Source organism: Podarcis pityusensis, assembly GCF_964106645.2.
Source record: "Podarcis pityusensis genome assembly, chromosome: 12".
In the NCBI taxonomy this organism is placed as follows: Eukaryota; Metazoa; Chordata; class Lepidosauria; order Squamata; family Lacertidae; genus Podarcis; species Podarcis pityusensis.
In genome coordinates, this window is record NC_138037.1 from 46,096,401 (window position 1) to 46,103,459 (window position 7,059).

Sequence of the window (7,059 nt, forward strand, 5' to 3'; positions counted from 1 at the left end):
GCGCCCGAAACGGGAGACGCCCTCAGAATATCGCGCAGGGCGGCAGCCCAGTGGAAGGCGGAGCAGCCCCGATCCTGCAGAAACGCCGCGGGGTTTTCCAGCCGCGCTCCGAATTCTGCTAAGGCAGGGGCTGAAAATAATCCAGAGGCGAGCGGAACAGCAAAAATCCCAGGCCTAGGTCAATTTTTGTTTCAGCCGTGTGTGTGTGTGTGTGTGTGTGTGTGTGTATATATAGAGAGAGAGAGAGAGAGAGAGAGAGTTTATATATGTGTGTGTGTGTGTGTTGATCTATAGGTCAATTTGTTTCAGCCATACATATACATATATATATATATATATTTATTTATATATATATATGCAGTATGTATGTATGAGTGTGTGTGTGTGTGTGTGTGTGTATATATATATATATATATATATATATGTATATATGGCTGAAACAATATATATAGCTGAAACAAAAAGTAACCTAGGCCTGGGATTTTTGTGGCGTGGGTGTGTATATACAGTGGAACCTCGGGTTGCGAACGTGATCTGTGAAGGAGGCACGTTCGTAACCCACAGCACCACATCTGCGCACGCGCAGGTCGTGATCTGGCACTTCTGCACATACACAAGCACTGAAACCCGGAAGTAACCCGTTCCGGTACTTCCGGGTTCGGCACGGTGCGCAACCAGAAATCACGTAGCCTGAAGTGTCTGGAACCCGAGGTACCACTGTGTGTGTGTGTGTGTATACACAAACACACACACACATATGGGGTGTGGGTGTACACACACAGACACACAGAACAGTATTTTAATCCCACAGCTATACAGTGGTGCCTCGCAAGACGAAATTAATCTGTTCCGCGAGTGTCTTCGTCTAGCGGTTTTTTCGTCTTGCGAAGCAACCCTATTAGCAGATTAGCGCTATTAGCGGTTTAGCGGCTATTAAAGGCTTAGCGGCTTGGAAAAAGGGGGGGGAAGCGGAAAAAAAATCTCAAGACTCGCAAGACATTTTCGTCTTGCGAAGCAAGCCCATAGGGAAATTCGTCCTGAGAAGCAACTCAAAAACGGAAAACCCTTTCGTCTAGCGGGTTTTCCGTCTTGCGAGGCATTCGTCTTGCGGGGCACCACTGTATATATAAATATATATATATAGGTGTGGGATTAAAATATTTTCTCCAGAAAAAGAGCAGTGTATATGTGTATTACATATTATATAATATACATATAATATATGCACATATCAGTCCTCTTTTCTGGGGGGACGCAGGGGTACGCATACCGCTAAACATTTTGTGAATCTAAGTTTGGCCTCATTGAGGGGCAGTATTTCAATGAGTAGGAAAATGACAGTACCCCTAAACATTTTTAAAAGTAAAAAAGCACTGTATATAATAGAATCTGTAATACACGCACACTGCTATTTTTCTAGAGAAAGAGGTGCTGGAACTCACCATGAATACTTCGTTCTCTTATAATGGCAATGGTGCCCACCTGAAAGGTCCTGGAACTGATTTCTCGCAATATATGTGTGTTGTACCATCTTCCTCAGGAGGTTGTAGACTCTTTCCTTGGAGGTTTTTAAGCAGAGCTTGGATGGCCATCTGTCATAGATACTTTAGTTGAGATTCTGGCATTGCAGGGGGCTGGACTGGATGACCCTTGAGGTGCCTTCCAACTCTACAATTCTATGATTTTACGTATAAATATGTGGAACATATGCAGCCCGCCCAGTCTTCTCAGAATCAGTTGCCTCTGTGTTGAATAATATTTATTCCCAGCTAATGACACATTAGCTGGGAATAAATAGGGAATAAATAGGGACACAGTAGGGACGCGGGTGGCGCTGTGGGTAAAACCTCAGTGCCTAGGACTTGCCTATCGTATGGTCGGCGGTTCGAATCCCCGCGGCGGGGTAAGCTCCTGTCGTTCGGTCCCAGCTCCTGCCCACCTAGCAGTTTGAAAGCACCCCTAAGTGCAAGTAGATAAATAGGTACCGCTTTCTAGTGGGAAGGTAAACGGCGTTTCCGTGTGCTGCGCTGGTGCTGGCTCGCCAGAGCAGCTTCGTCACGCTAGCCACGTGACCCGGAAGTGTCTCCGGATAGCGCTGGCCCCCGGCCTCTTAAGTGAGATGGGCGCACAACCCTAGAGTCGGACACGACTGGCCCGTACGGGCAGGGGTACCTTTACCTTAATGACACATTAGGGACGCGGGTGGTGCTGTGGGTAAAACCACAGAGCCTAGGGCTTGCCAATCAGAAGGTTGGTGGTTTGAATCCCCACGACGGGGTGAGCTCCTGTTGCTCGGTTTGAATCTAGCAGTTCAAAAGCAGGTCAAAGTGCAAGTAGATATAGGTACCGCTCCGGCAGGAAGGTAAACGGCGTTTCTGTGTGCTGCTCTGGTTCACCAGAAGTGGCTTAGTCATGCTGGCCACATGACCCGGAAGCTGTACGCCGGCTCCCTTGGCCAATAAAGCGAGATGAGCGCCGCAACCCCAGAGTCGGCCACGACTGGACCTAATGGTCAGGGGTCCCTTTACCTTTACCTCTGCCGGAAGCAGTATGAGCTCCGCCCTGTTGAAAGAATGTGTTAAAATGTGCAGTGCCCCGTGTTGGCTGGCCAAGATCCTCACAGTTCTAGAAGTGTGTTGGTGCACATGTGTGCAGAACTTAAAATAAAAATTCAAGTAGTAAGATGTGCTAGTTAGGACACTTAGCCAATTTACTCCAACACCAAACTGCTCTTACAGCTGACAAGGAGCCATTTAGGCGCCAGTGCGCAGTGTTGCTTTCAGTTGCCCCCACAAAATTTCGGCCGAGAAAGGGCCAATTTACAGACAAGCAGCTTGGGAAGCAAAGCACTTCAGGAATAAATTGACTAGGTTAATTTGGCATTGGCTTCCTTGGAAGTTTTCAAGAAAAATCTGGGCAGCCAGCATGCTTTCAGAAGATGGCATGCTTCACGAAAAGGCTATTCATAGTTTATTCAGTGAGTTGTGTCCAACCTTGATGCACGATAAATTCTATTATATTTCTAGGATTTGCAAAAGGCACCGGTGCAGAGACCTATAGTGGCTTGTGCCAGCACGACCCAACAATATATTCAGCTGACACAGGAACCTAGAAGCTTCCACAGTCCAGACTATCAGTTCTCTGTGCTTCCATAGTTTCTTTGACCAGGACCTCTCTAACGATACTTGAGTTCAGATTCTTTCTTTTTAAAAGTTTTTTATCTATACATTTCATTAGTTTTACCATCCATTTAATATTTCAAAATTTGACTTTCTTCCCCCTCTTTCTGCAGCTCCTTAAATTTATTTTTTAATATCTTCTGCATATCCAAATTCATTTAACTTACTCATTTAATTATCAACTTTAAATATATACTCTTATAAAACTGCAGGTTGTTACAATAATCCTGCTAATGTTTTCACCTGTTTACAATTTATCCTTTTTTCCTCATTGCCTTCAGTGTTAGCCCCAGGGGGAAGCTTTCCAAAGGAAAGGTGTTTGGATCCTGCTCCCACTCATTTTCCGAGTCTTGCAATTGTCTTTTTTTAAAAAATAATAATTTTATTTATGGTTTTCAGGTTTATACATTTGAATAATTTAAATCCTGCCAATCTTCTTATCTGTTTACAATTTGTCCGTAAATGTTCCATAAACCATTTCCATTCTTTTATAACAAAGTTTGTTATCTTGATTTCTTATTTTTCTGGTAAGTTTTGCCATTTCTGCACATTCCATACGTTTTTGTATCCATTCTTCCTTTACTGGGACTTTTGCTTCTTTCCGTTTTGGGGCAAGGAACATTCTTGCTGCTGTAGTCGCATACATGAAGAAATTTCCATACAATTTAGGTAGTTCTATCCCTGTAATAAAAAGGATGCGGGTGGCGCTGTGGGTTAAACCACAGAGCCTAGGACTTGCCGATCAGAAGGTCGGCGGTTTGAATCCCCGCAGCGGGGTGAGCTCCCGTTGCTCGGTCCCTGCTCCTGCCAACGTAGCAGTTTGAAAGCATGTCAAAGTGCAAGTAGATAAATAGGTACCGCTCTGGTGGGAAGGTAAACAGTGTTTCCGTGCACAGCTCTGGTTCTCCAGAAGCGGCTTAGTCATGCTGGCCACCTGCTCCGTCGGCCAATAAAGCGAGATGAGCGCCACAACCTCAGAGTCGGTCATGACTGGACCTAATGGTCAGGGGTCCCTTTACCTTTACTTATCCCTGTAATTCCCAAAGGAAAAGCTTCTGGGTTTGGTTTTTTTTATAAAAGTTATTTTGAACATCCTTTTCACAACATTCAGATTCTCATGGGCACATGAGAAACAACCTAAGGTACCTCTGGGCTAGCAACTTCGAACTATGTATATATGTATGTTTGTACCTGCTATATATATTGGATTTTTCTGTCTGTCTGTCCATCCATTAGTTCTCTACAGATTTGGCTGTCTCTAGAGGTATTGCTGCTAACTAGGAATAAGAGTTCCTGAGGTGGGGGCAGCGGTCTTTGCTGATGCTCAGGCACCCTCCGCCATTTTGAATCAAGATGGCAGACTAAAGCATCACTTTGCCTGGGGCGGGGGGTGGGCATAACTCACTTGGAAGGATATATAGGCCAGCAGCCTATATTTCCACACTTTGCAGCACATTTTGCGAGTTTAAATCTAACAAGATTCTCCCGCCATTTAGCACTTGCATTTGCACATTACTGGGGATGCGCCATTTGGAGTGGCAAATCTACAGTTCCCTTATTCGTTTATGGCGACTGTTGCCATTATCATCACGGGGAGGTGAGCCTGACAGTGCCTTGCGCAAAAAGAAAGCAGTGGGCCAGACAACTCGATGGGGCATTGTAGGGGACATTCCCCTGGTGCTGTGGATGTCATTTGGGGTGACCCAATGCTTATTTTGTGGTGCACAACTCCCTTATTCATAATTGCAGACTGAGGTCATTGCACAGTAATGTGCTTTGCGCTAAAATGACACCCAGAGTATGATGGTATGCCATCTCATACATGGTGATGTATGAAATAGGGTATTATAATTTGTAATTTGAGGTGTAGGGTCAAGTAAACTACTGTATTTAGCCTATTCATAGAATTATAGAAAGTTTATATAGTTGGAAGGGGCCATAAGGGTTATCCAGTCCAACCCCCTGCAAAGCAGGAATCTTCTTGCCCGACGTGGGGCTCGAACCCATGATCTTGAGATTAAGAGTTTTGTGTCTTTACTGGTTGAGCTATTAAGATGTTCATGCAGCTCTTTCTTGAATAAGGAACTGGCACCCAATTCTAGCAGCAAAGAAAACTGAAAAGAATGATAGCTGCAATCTATTTTCCAACTACTGAGGTATAGATATGGGCGGCGGTGGGGGGGGGGTAATCACATTCAACCTTATTCAGCACTCTTGGTATCAATATACCATTTTTGATGTCGTGTGCCTTTTCCCACAGGGGAGCCGCAGAAAGAATGTAGTTGGTCAAGGGAGCTGTGGATTCAAAAAGTTTGAAAACCTCTTAAGTACCGTATTTTTCGCTCTATAAGACGCACCAGACCACAAGACGCACCTAGTTTTTGGAGGAGAAAAACAAGAAAAAAAAATATTCTGAATCTCAGAAGCCAGAACAGCAAGAGGTATCGCTGCACAGTGAAAGCAGCAACCCCTCTTGCTGTTCTGGCTTCTGTGATAGCTGTGCAGCCTGCATTCTCTCCATAAGACGCACACACATTTCCCCTTACTTTTTAGGAGGGAAAAAGTGAGTCTAATAGAGCAAAAAATATGGTAAGTGATTAAGGTATGACAGCTCATTAGTCATTGAGTCTTGTGAAGTGAGCCGGGAGTTTGTGCTATGTCTTTGAATTGATGGAGCAACAGAAAAACTTTCTACTTGCATATATCTGTATCTGTATCTGCAAAGACTATAAGCTGTACGTATATAATCAGCATCCGGAACTGTATTACTGAAGCCTGATCTTCTGCAGCAGTAAATGATTTAGGACCCTAAGCTGCCTCTGTTTGGGGACTGGAACTAGCGGCAACTTCTGCTATGTGGGTATCTCCTCTCAGAGAGAGGGGGTAGCTAGATTTCTGGGAGTGATCAGAGTCCTTAAAAACAATGTATCACAAATATACTGACACCAGTGGCCTTCAGTCTATGAAAACCAAATCCAGTTATGTGTTGGTTAGCACCCTTGAGATCCCTTGCCACTTGGGAGTGTGGTGTGCATGCAACAATATATTAGAAATATGCGAGTTGTCTGTTTGGGATGGACAGGTGGGGAAGCTTCTTGTTACTCAGAAATAAACACACAACTTGCATGGCTGAAGTTCATTTTTTTATTTAAATAACACTTTAAAAAGAAAAAAACCCTACAAAATTTTACAAGGCAGCTATATATATATTATTTACATATAAATGTAAACATACTATGTCTAAACTAATGATGCAGATAAATCTGAGGCACAAACTGCATCAAAAATAGTTGATCATACATCTGAGTTCAGTCTCATTCCTATTTTATTCCAGTAACATTTGAAATAGTTCTCAATTCTCTAAATAGTCCTGCCTGCTAACTCAGTTGGCCAACACATGGCTTATGAGAAGCATTAGGAATCTATTCAGTACAACAGCCTTTGTGCACAAGGTGTGGACCATAAAATCTCTGGAAGTCCCTCAGTCTTTCCAGCTTTGGGAGTACAGTCGTTTCAATTCCTTCAGATTACTAGATGCCATTACCAAATCCTACGCCTTGCAGCAGAATCCATATCTAAGCCAACTCGGCAGCGAGCCCAGCTAAGTTGAATCTTTCTTACTTCCATGTGAGTGCACACAGGACTGCAGCCTCAATTTGTTTGCTTTTTTATTTTTCTTCTGTTAGTCACAAAGAGGGACAAAAGCTTTGCAAGACACTCTGAAGTACACCCAAGGTTTCATCTCAAGCAGTGGCTGCATATTTTCAAGTCTATCTTTTTGCAGGCCACAAACTAGAAACTAGCAAAGCAAGGTTCTGCCACATGGCATACTCCACTTCTAGTACCTAAGTTTCTAATTTCTGCAGAAATTGCGGTACAT

The 7,059-nt window shown here is 43.8% G+C and overlaps 1 long non-coding RNA gene across 1 annotated transcript; it reads left to right on the forward strand.

The window, feature by feature from the left end:
• Positions 1 to 466: 466 nt before the first annotated feature.
• LOC308459631 lies at positions 467 to 6,747 on the forward strand. Its single transcript, XR_013978243.1, has 2 exons — positions 467 to 5,511; positions 5,774 to 6,747. It is a non-coding gene; the product is annotated as an uncharacterized lncRNA (long non-coding RNA).
• Positions 6,748 to 7,059: the final 312 nt, after the last annotated feature.